This window comes from Procambarus clarkii, chromosome 19 (assembly GCF_040958095.1).
Source record: "Procambarus clarkii isolate CNS0578487 chromosome 19, FALCON_Pclarkii_2.0, whole genome shotgun sequence".
Classification (NCBI taxonomy): domain Eukaryota; kingdom Metazoa; phylum Arthropoda; class Malacostraca; order Decapoda; family Cambaridae; genus Procambarus; species Procambarus clarkii.
Window position 1 is genome coordinate 39,150,144 of NC_091168.1, and position 12,824 is coordinate 39,162,967.

A 12,824-nucleotide genomic window follows, 5' to 3' on the forward strand; every position below is an offset into this window, starting at 1 on the left:
GCAATAATTGGCTGTTGATTGCTGGTGTTGACTTCTTGATGTGTATCACATCAAGAAGTCAACACCAGCAATCAACAGCCAATTATTGCACAACTATATTCTACCCACCTCAAGACTCCGCTCCAATATAGAAGCATCAAGAAATATGGACCAATAGGCTTTCTACAAACACTTCTATTCAATATCCATTGTTTCGTGTTCTGTCTTGTGTTGATGAAATTAATACCCTATTAATACCCTTGTTCTGTCTTGTGTTGATGAAATTAATACCCTATTAATACCACATTTTGTTCTGTCTTGTGTTAATGCCACATCACCCCTTCCACCTCACTCAAATGTAGATATAAAATCGGAGATACGTAAGTTCTATTCAGTTGTGTATTTGTGAACTAAAGTCTTTGAAAATGTAATAAGTTTTACGAAACGCGCCCGTGTCGCGTCAGACTAGAAATAAAAATGAATTTTGGAGAATTGATTTTTGATTTACCTCCAACAGTGAAGCGTAATGTACGAAAGATTGAGAAAATTCGTGTTAGAATTATTAATCTTACTTTTTCGGTCATATTTAATAATATATGTCTACAGGAAAGACTGCTACCAAAATATACTAATATATATATATATATATATATATATATATATATATATATATATATATATATATATATATATATATATATATATATATATATATATATATATATATATATTTATATATATATGTCGTACCTAGTAGCCAGAACGCACTTCTCAGCCTACTATGCAAGGCCTGATTTGCCTAATAAGCCAAGTTTTCATGAATTAATTGTTTGTCGACTACCTAACCTACCTAACCTAACCTAACCTAACTTTTTCGGCTACCTAACCTAACCTAACCTATAAAGATAGGTTAGGTTAGGTTAGGTAGGGTTGGTTAGGTTCGGTCATATATCTACGTTAATTTTAACTCCAATAAAAAAAAATTGACCTCATACATAATGAAATGGGTAGCTTCATCATTTCGTAAGAAAAAAATTAGAGAATATATATTAATTCAGGAAAACTTGGCTTATTAGGCAAATCGGGCCTTGTATAGTAGGCTGCGAAGTGCGTTCTGGCTACTAGGTACGACATATATATATATATATATATATATATATATATATATATATATATATATATATATATATATATATATATATATATATATATATATATATGTCGTACCTAGTAGCCAGAACGTCGTACTCGGTCTACTATGCAAGACCCGATTTGCCTAATATGCCAAGTTTTCCTGAATTAATATATTTTCTCTAATTTTTTTCTCATGAAATGATAAAGCTACCCATTTCATTATGTATGAGGTCAATTTTTTGTTATTGGAGTTAAAATTAACGTAGATATATGACCGAACCTAACCAACCCTACCTAACCTAACCTAACCGATCTTTATAGGTTAGGTTAGGTTAGGTAGCCGAAAAAGTTAGGTTAGTTTAGGTTAGGTAGTCGAAAAACAATTAATTCATGAAAACGTGGCTTATTAGGCAAATTGGGCCTTGCATAGTAGGCTGAGAAGTGCGTTCTGGCTACTAGGTACGACATATATATATATATATATATATATATATATATATATATATATATATATATATATATATATATATATATATATATATATATATATGTCGTACCTAACAGCCAGAACGCACTTCTCAGCCTACTATTCAAGGCCCGATTTGCCTAATAAGCCAAGTTTTCATGAATTAATGTTTTTTCGTCTACCTAACCTACCTAACCTAACCTAACCTAGCTTTTTTTGGCTACCTAACCTAACCTTACCTATAAATATAGGTTAGGTTAGGTTAGGTAGGGTTGGTTAGGTTCGGTCATATATCTACGTTAATTTTAACTCCAATAAAAAAAAAATGACCTCATACATAGAGAAAAGGGTTGCTTTATCATTTCATAAGAAAAAAATTATTGTAAATATATTAATTCAGAAAAACTTGGCTTATTAGGCAAATCGGGCCTTGAATAGTAGGCTGAGAAGTGAGTTCTGGCTACTAGGTACGACATATATATATATATATATATATATATATATATATATATATATATATACATATATATATATATATACATATATATATATATATATATATATATATATATATATACATATATATATATATATATATATATATATATATATATATATATATACATATATATATATATATATATATATATATATATATATATATATATATATATATATATATATATATATATATATATATAACTTTTTCGGCTACCTAACCTAACCTAACCTATAAAGATAGGTTAGGTTAGGTTAGGTTAGGTAGGGTTGGTTAGGTTCGGTCATATATCTACGTTAATTTTAGCTCCAATTAAAAAAAATTGACCTAATTCATAATTAAATGGGTAGCTTTATCATTTCATAAAAAAAAATTAGAGAAAGTATATTAATTCAGGAAAACTTGGCTTATTACGCAAATCGGGCCTTGCATAGTAGGCCGATAAGTGCATTCTGGCTACTAGGTACGACATATATATATATACACACACACACAATAGGGAAGGGAGTACCACCCCTGGCTGGAAGAAGGGGACCCAGGAGATGGAGTTCAAACCAACGTTTCACCAAAGCATATACCTATTACTGTACTGAGAAAAATTGTCGAAAACTGTACGTCAGACAAGGAATATATTGGTAGAATACAGCAATGCGATGGTTCAAATATATATATGTACCAATAATATCATTGCTTTTATTGTAACCTATATGAGATTTATGTGTCCAAATACAATTATAGTATTCATATTATTGAAAATAGTAAAATTAAAAATAATATATGCTGAATTCTCTGAGTGAATCTGCCGATGCGGTGAAGTAAAGTATCGTACAGCACACGCCACAAGACTTATAGGAATCCCCCGACACTTGTACTCAGTGTCACACCAGTGAGGAAGGGGTGAATGTCGACGCTAAACCTCCTGAACAATGTAGCAGTCAGCGGATTGTACAGTAATACATTCTACTGTAATATAAAGAGGTAAGAGCATCGTTCTATATTCATGTACATGTAGCAAATAACAACAGTGAATGAAGATTTTGAAGTGAATTTTAGAAAATGACGAAAGGCTATGAAATTTTTTTAATTATTTGGAAAACATGCGAAATATAAACTGGAAATAACAAATATAAATAAGGGGCATGTACTCACCTAGTTGTGTATGCAGGGGTTGAGCTCTGGCTCTTTGGTCCCGCCTCTCAACTGTCATGTGAGATGGCTGTGTGCTGTTGCGTGCAGTAGCCTTAATAAACTAGTAAAGCAGAGAGCCGGCAAACACAACTCTTAGTTATTAGAGTGAAAAAAAGCAAGAGTTAAGTCATAACATCTTCCTGTTTAGAGAGTACTTATAGTAATGATGTGGACCATCGTTTTTGTTATTATTAACAAGCTTAAGTATACACAGTAACATGCTGCTACACTATTCTATATGGAGAATTACAAAGTGTGAAGTTAAAATTTGGTATAAGTTAAGTAATATGCCCTTCTCAGAGGATGGTTAGTCATATATGGAGTCACGCGATGAGTCTAACCCATTAGCCTGTACTGACAAGCTCTGGGTAGAACACAAGAATATCTTTCAGTATTCCTGTGTCTATGAAGTAGTTACAGAGCTCAAAGTACCTCATACCATTTGGTCTGAAATCATTGATAACAGGCCAATTACAGATATAGTGTTGTTAGTGTGTCCCAGCTCTTGTTCACATAGTTTACAATTAGAATGTTCACCATTGGGGGATTCATCACCAGCAGCCACCTGCCAGAGTTATTGATATCTCAGCCTAATTCTGGAAATTACAATGTGACACTGTCTAGTACTCACCTAATTGTGCTTGCGGGGGTTGAGCTCGACTCTTTGGTCCCGCCTCTCAACTGTCAATCAACTGGTGTAAAGATTCCTGAGCCTACTGGGCTCTATCATATCTACATTTGAAACTGTGTATGGAGTCAGCCTCCACCACATCACTGCCTAGTGCATTCCACCTGTTAACTACTCTGACAATGAAAAAATTCTTTCTAACGTCTCTGTGGCTCATTTGGTTACTCAATTTCCACCTGTGGATGATTTGTGCTGTTCGTACATATCTCGGTTCTAAACAAGTTCTTTTATACTCGTGCCTTCTGGCCTTTAAGTGTCAGTGACTGCTCTTCTGTCTTCCCTAATTTCTGGCGGTTAATGAACAGGTGCATGAGGTGATAGAACACGCCTACCATGTCTGTCCCGCCCATGAGGCTTCCACGTGTACTCATCTAGTTGTGCTTGTAGGGGTTGAGCTCTGGCTCTTTGGGCCCGCCTCTCAACTGTCAATCAACTTTTTTTTTCCCACACACACACCCAGGAAGCATCCCGTAGCAGCTGTCTTACTTCCAGATACATATTTACTGCTAGGTGAACAGGGGCATCAAGGTGAAAGAAACTACCCATTTCTTTCCGCTTCTGCCGGGGATCGATCCCCGGACCCTAGGACGATGAATCCCGAGCGCTGTTCACTCAGCCGTCAAGCCCCCTGTGTGTCCTTACACGGACACAGGTGGATGCTGAGAGCCCAAATGAGCCACAAAGACACTAGAATGAACTTTTTCAGTGTTTGAGTAGTATATAAATGAAATACACTAGGAAGTGATGTGGGTGGAAGCTGACTCCATATACAGTTTCAAGTATAGATATGAAAGCTCAATAACTCAATTGAGTTATTATATTAACTAAATTATATAGCTATAATATATATAACTCGATTATAGCTCAATAACACCTGTAGACTGACAGTTGAGAGGCGGGACCAAAGGACCGAAGCTTATACCCCGCAAGCACAACTAAGTGAGTACATGCCTGAATTTATTTCGTTTCCATTTCAGACTTTATGGGGGGGGGAGGGGCTGCGTTTCATGACATACTACTTAAAGCATTTACCCTAGTAAGGCTAACTCCAAGCGTCCTGCACAGACATTCTCTCATTTAGTATACAACGTGTCCTTCGGTATATATAACTCAGCACTGTAAACCAGGCATGACAGGGCAGATCTCATTGAAACTTTTAAGATACTGAACAAGTTAAAGGATGTTGAAATTGAAATAAGTTTATTGAGGTAAAATGCACACAAAGGGATGAGGTAGTTGAAGCTATTCTCACCCCGTTCAGTACATGTTCATACATATATATAGACACACACCACAAACAATTAACATATTGCCGAACATTCCGAGAGATAAACATACACAATTCCTCCTTTACACAAGTAGTATGGTATCATACGTACGCACAAATATTTTTATGACTTAGGTTAGAGGATGTTGATCGGATATTTTCTTCAGACGGTCAGTTGTAACACAAGAAAACAAGCCACAATGTGTAGGACTGAGAACAGGAGATGCTTTTTCACCCACAGGGTTATTAACCCATGGAACCGCCTACCCGCCGAAGCCGTAACTGCCAAAACTGCGCTGTTTCAAAATATACCTTGAAAAGATCAAGGCAAATGATGGGACCTTCGACAAGCCGCCGGCTTCCTGTCCTGTCGAGGCCACTAGGGTTAGTGGCCCTCAGGTAAATATATATATATATATATATATATATATATATATATATATATATATATATATATATATATATATATATATATATATATATATATATATATATATATATATATATATATATATATAGATATATATATATGTCGTATCTAGTAGCCAGAATGCACTTCTCGGCCTACTATGCAAGGCCCGATTTGCATAATAAGCCAAGTTTTCATGAATTAATATATTTTCTCATTTTTCTTTCTTATGAAATAATAAAGCTACCCATTTCATTATGTATGAGGTCAATTTTTTTTATTGCAGTTAAAATTAACGTAGATATATGACCGAACCTAACCAACCCTACCTAACCTAACCTAACATATCTCTATGGGTTAGGTTAGGTTAGGTAGCCGAAAAAGTTAGGTTAGGTTAGGTTAGGTAGGTTAGGTAGTCGAAAAAAAAAACAATTAATTCATGAAAACTTGGCTTATTAGGCAAATTGGGCCTTGCATAGTAGGCTGAGAAGTGCGTTCTGGCTACTAGGTACGACATATATATATATATATATATATATATATATATATATATATATATATATATATATATATATATATATATATATATATATATATATATGTCGTACCTAGTAGCCAGAACTCACTTCTCAGCCTACTATGCAAGGCCGAATTTGCCTAATAAGCCAAGTTTTCATGAATTAATTGTTTTTTGACTACCTAACCTACCTAACCTAACCTAACCTAACTTTTTTGGCTACCTAACCTAACCTAACCTATAAAGATAGGTTAGGTTAGGTTAGGTAGGGTTGGTTAGGTTCGGTCATATATCTACGTTAATTTTAACTTCAATAAAAAAAAATTGACCTCATATATAAAGAAATGGGTAGCTTTATCATTTCATAGGAAAAAAATTAAAGAAAATATATTAATTCAGGAAAACTTGGCTTATTAGGCAAATCGGGCCTTGAATAGTAGGCCAAAAAGTGAGTTCTGGCTACTAGGTACGACATATATATATATATATATATATATATATATATATATATATATATATATATATATATATATATATATATATATATATAATATTTGTGTTCACAAATCTTAAACAAATCGTTTAAAATATTTAAACGAACTCAAATTTTAAATTTCAAAAACATTCTTCCTAACAATATACATTAGTTGCATATGTATGAATATATGTATACATCTTGTGTAGATTGCTAGGAAGAATGTTTTTGAAATTTAAGATTGTGTTTGTTTAATATTTTTGATTTGGATTTACTACGTGCAGTTATTACGAAACAAATATTTTTTGTTTTTGAAAAACAAAAACCCAACCACTTGGGCTGGACGGTAGAGCGACGGTCTCGCTTCTTGCAGGTAGGCGTTCAATCCCCGACCATCCAAGTGGTTGGGGCACCATTCCTTTCCCCCCGTCCCACCCCAAATTCATATGCTGACCCCTTCTCAGTGCCATATAGTCGTAATGGCTTGGCGCTTCCTTAAAAAAATACGAAACAAATATTTCACAGATGTGGATACAGAACTATGTATGTATTAAATATTAAGGGGAATTATACATTGGGGAAAACGCCAAAGTAACGAATATTAATGAACAATACACAGGACTACATAAGCAAGAAATACAATTCATATAAACGGGAATGGTACTATAAAGGTTCTAGTTTATTTATTTATATGTTTATTTAATTATATGATTGATAGATCAATAACGTACAGGAAGCATGTGGAATGGACATTGCCTGTCCGTCTAATTACCACAAGCTACACAAGCTTCACAAAGCTTCCTGGTAATACGTTAGTAATGAATAAACATGATATGTTTGGTTAGGCTGACCCAACCTGAGCTAACCTAACCTAACCTAACCTATCCTAACCAAACCAAACCTAACCTAACCTAACTGACGCTTGGATCGTCGACTTGATTTGGCGTCACCAGCTCTTTATTTTCGTCAAATATCTTTATAAAAAGAAACTTTTTCAGATTAAAATTGTTTTTTTCGTGTTGTACATTTATCACCAACATTATAATGAGTAAATATATCATGTAATTAGACGGACCGGACACACATCCTCTGGTCATAAAACGTTTAACGTGACTTCCAACACGTAGAACGTAGAACACGTATAACATGATCAAACCTATTTTTTACTCTGAAATAATCTAATTTCATAACGAAATGAGACGTGACGTGAGAGGTGACGCCATAGGAAGTCGACGGTCCAAGCGACAATTTTGTGGAGTGACTTATCCAAGATATATGGTCGCCTGGAGAGTGTTTGCTGCCATATCAGCCTCCTGTACACAGTGATCCAGTCGTCGCATTTCATGGCTCAAATTGTCGCAAATTTAATTGGTGATATTAACAAGTAGAATGTGTATTTATAATAATATTTTTCATAAACAGCCACAAAATATTTAATATTTATTAAAAAAAAGTGTCTGGAAGTTAAATCAATTCCACATGACAATAAATTTGTTATATAGATACTAGCGTTATTCGTTGGTATGCGTTCGCTATTTAAACTACTCATGTCCTTTTCGTTCATAGAACACCGAACCCTACACGCTCTCTGATATATTGCTTAATTAACAAATATTCACAAATAAAGATTATATTTGTATATGTTATCAGAAAGGCAGATATAAAATAGTTTTTGTGAATCCATCACAGAGATTATACCTTATTAGAGAGGAAAAATATTCATATTTTAAACAAGGCTTCTTGGCCGACGCTCTCCTTATCGACATGGGAACTACGACCTTTTGAAGATCAATGTTAATTTAATCTAGATATTGTAATAAACGAAGTTTTCTATGTCATCATAAAGACATAAATATAAGCTGCATGTTAATACTTTGGTATAAATATAACTGAAGTGAAAGTGAAGATATATGCCTTTTTATAGTTACTTGATGGCTCGCTCAGGGAGTGTGAAGGACTCCACACAAGCCAATCAATTTTATAATTTATTTGCATATATGCAAAGTAACGTCATAGGTCTTTATGTCAGAATAAAGACAGATGTAGACGATAATGTAACTACATTTCAAGGAAAACATATCTTAAATGAAAGCAAAGTTATGGTTAAATAAATAGCCAATACCACACCATCGCCGGTGTCCGGACACATGAATAGTCGCATTAGATGAAAGGAAATGTACCCAACCATTTCCATTTACCCAACCAGTTTGTGCACCCTATACTCATCCTCTGTGCAGTAATTTATTGTGCATCCCATACTCATCTTGTTACCAGTAGTTTGTGCAACCCATACTCATCCTGTGACCCGTAATTGAACCCGTAGTGATTGTAGTGCTTTTAAAATGCTAGACTAAGCTACATACGTAAATACATAAATACACAGATTTACGTATGCCCTACATAAAGTGTTCGATGTGTCTTTTACATAGTGTCATTAACGTGCATTTACAAAGGTGAAATGGAATTCTGATCAGCTTCCACATATACTTTATACACATACATATACACACACACACATATACGTACATATACATATATGCATACATATATACACACATGCATACACATACATTTGTCTCTTTTACTCTGACAAGATGAGATAACTGATAGAGAAACTAGTGTGCAATTAAGCACTTAATCACTGAAGGTGATTAAGGTGCTTTCACAAGCTCAGGTTATAGAGTTACATCACATACATTCATTGTATAATTGACACGTTACATGGTCAATCTAGGGTACAAGTCCAATATATCATCAAGTGTTCCAGTACTCAAATAGAAATTACACAGTTCAGCATACCTTAGCCCAGGAGGGCGAAAGTCAGTCAGTATGGGACATTCTACAATATAATGTTCAAGGGAGTGCATATTTTCTCTTTCACAAAGTTGACACATTGTGTACTCGACATTTGGGTTTTGAGAAAGTTGCCAGATACGTCTATATCCCAAGCGTATTCTGGCCACTATAACATCACATTGCTGGGTTCTTGTTCCATTAATCCTGTATGTGAATGTCTCCGCACGATATCTATCATAATATTTAATGCTACAACTTTCAGGTCTTTGTGATTTTGTTAGGTCGGTGAGATTTTCATTAGATGTTTGTTTAAGTATTCTCTTTGTCACTGCTAATGAAACACCCATATCAATTTCTACCACTGGATTTCTACAGGATGTCTTTGCAAGCATATCAACAGTGTCATGCTTTGAGATGCCAACATGTGATGGTATCCATAGGAATTTAATTTCAAATCTCTTTTCTTTGGCAGCTAAAATATTCATTCGAATATCACTGACTATTTTTTGGGTGTCACTACTATATGCGTTCAATACCAGGAGTACACTCTGCGAATCACAGTATATAAGTCCTCTGCCTTTGTCTTTTAAAAATTACGTGGCAAGGTATATGCCTGCAAGTTGGGTTTGAGTTGTACTTGCCCAGTCATTGACGCGCTTCATTGCTGTATGTACGTGAGAAGATTGTTCAGATATATTACATGCGCATCCGGTACATCGTCCACTTTCTTCTACAGAACCGTCGGTATAGCACTGATACACATCGTTACCCATACCCTGAGTATTCTCAGTGATGCTTTTCAGTGTTAACTGTTTTAATAATGTAGAGTGTACACTATCTTTCTTGGGTGCATTTACAAAATCAACTGCTAGATCCAAGTTATCCTATGGAGTAATTGGTTGATTAATCGTTAATTGAGTTGGGTACATATTTAATATTTTGATGGAGTTGGCTACCTTGTAGAACCAAAATGCATATTCAGATTTCGCTCTTCTTCTACGGACCTCAGGTGAGTGCAGCATATTAGAAAGTTTAGCTTGAAACTTCTTGTATTGCCGAGATCTACTCAATGCCTTCACGCCGAAAACTGTGCTAATAGACAAAATTCTCTCATTTATGGTAGGTAATTTTAACTCAGCTCTCATATTAACTATTCTCGTGGATTTTGGAGCCCCAAGGGTGAGACGCATAGCTTCATTTTGCAAGGTTTCAAGAGATTTCAGCTCTTTGTCAGTATACAGTGTGAGATGTAGAGCATTGTAGTCACTCATAGAGCGTATAAATGATACATAAAACATTCTAGCAAGTCTCACGTTAATTCCATGATTGACACCAACAAGGACCCACAAGGGCTTTAATCTCTCCCAAAGTCTCCTCTTGAGAGAAGAAAGGTACCCAGGGTCGTTAATGGGGACATCAAGGTATCTGTAAGACTCGCAGCTCTCGAGTGCTCTCCCATCTATATGATAATTGGGTGGTGGAATACCACACGGAATGAGGGCACGAGTTTTCTGTACAGAGATAAGGAGGCCACATTCCTCAACTCTAGAAGCAAAAGCATCGAGCAGAACTTGCATTCTAGGCTCGGAGACAGCCTGTAAACATATATGATCAGCATAACAAATAACCGTGTCTTCATTATTAGTTGGTAGATCTTTAATAAGTTTATGAATCAGAACGTTGAACAACAAGGGACTGAGGACCCCTCCTTGTGGAGTTCCCAGTTCAAAGTGTTTGCTCTTTGTGCTTTTAACACCATTAAACAAAACATATGCTGTTCGATTAGACAAATAGCCCTTTATCCATTTCAGTAATTTTCCTTGTATTCCCAGCTCAGCAAGCTGTTCTAGTATGATTTCCCTGTTTGCTGTTTGAAAAGCTGCAGCTAGGTCAATGAAGACTGCTTGAGGGGAAGCTTCAATAGGAGCGAAGTACTCAGCAAAACAGTGTTGTGTACTGAGCCCAGGCATAACTCTAAACAGTTGAGGTGACAGGTGCCCCTGTATACGATACATGAATCGGTTAAGGACAATGCGTTCAAGCACTTTACAGACACACAATTTTTTTTTTTTTGAGATATATACAAGAGTTGTTACATTCTTGTACATAGAATGATATTAGAGATATAGGTCTATAATTATCTTAGTGTGCTTTGGGGATGGGAACAATGACACTGTCCAATCATCAGGTAATACTCCTTCACTTAAACTCATTCTGTACAACACTAAAAGTGGATTACCTGGTACTTGTGAGACTAATCTCAGTAAACTGTAAGTAATACCGTCCTCTTCAGGAGCAGTTGACTTATTTGATTGTGCTACACAGCCTTCCCGGCTTGGTGCCTTCTTTGGTAATTACTTATCAAAGGAAGCTCCATACGAGGAGCTACCTCGTATGGGCCAATAAGTCTTTTGCAGTTACCTTCATTCTTATGTTCTTACTTACATTTATTGAACTTTATCATCATCATCATTTACAGAAATAAATTAACATAAAAAGTAGTCATTTTAATACACAAAACAGAAGTAGATATTATGTAAATTATGATGCAGGATAGAATCACTATTAAGAACTTAATTATAAACCACAATATGTTTTATATCATCAGAAATTCGGAAACATACCATATATTTTCAAATATTTACAATTAAAGTATTTAATTAGGAAATAAGTATTTTAGTTACCCTAGTTAGCTCTGAGAACACACATTCTTGCAGCAAGAATTTCTTCCCACTAATCTGAGCGATGCTAATGAGACCAGTCTCGACCCATTGGAATGTGTATAGGAAACCTACCAATGTGTGCTCGTATGTACATTTCTGTTCAAATCATCATGTTCAGGTCAAGCGGGCAGTTTTTTCTAGTATGTTTCTCAGAGCACTGAGAGTTTGCAGTCCGGAATTTTTCGATGAAGAAATAGCAAATATATTTGAAATTAGGAAGAAGTTAAAATACCCAAAATCGTTCTTGGATCTTGCGTTTGGTCAAGCAAAAAGGACTTTCTACAAACAGACTACTAAGTCTAAACCAGAACTGAAAAATTCGTTGGTATTACCATATTCTGAGGGTCTAGTAAATCTTGCCCCAGCTCTGAAGAACCTTAATATTAATCTAGTGTTCAAAAATGATAATACAGTTAAGTCCATGTTAATTAAGAACTCGCCCTCGTCTGTAGCAGGTTGTGTGTATTCCATCCCTTGTAATGAGTGTGCATGTGTTTACATCGGCCAGACAGGTAAATCTCTTTCCTCGCGTTTAAAACAGCATTCATATGCTATTCGTACAGCCCAGCAATCCAGTGCATTGTATTTACATTCTAGTTTATGTAATCATTCTATTGACTTCACAGGGGCAAAATGTATTGTTAAAAGTAATTATTTTGTTGAACGAAACGTGATCGAGTCTG

General features: G+C 35.2%; 1 protein-coding gene across 1 annotated transcript in view; it reads left to right on the forward strand.

The window, feature by feature from the left end:
• Positions 1-2,934: 2,934 nt before the first annotated feature.
• Positions 2,935-12,824, forward strand: part of LOC138349592 (transient receptor potential cation channel subfamily A member 1-like) — a 62,554-nt gene continuing 52,664 nt past the window's right edge. The window contains exon 1 of the mRNA XM_069327299.1: positions 2,935-3,056. The gene's annotated coding sequence lies outside the window, so the exon portion shown is untranslated. The remainder of the gene's footprint in view (positions 3,057-12,824) is intronic.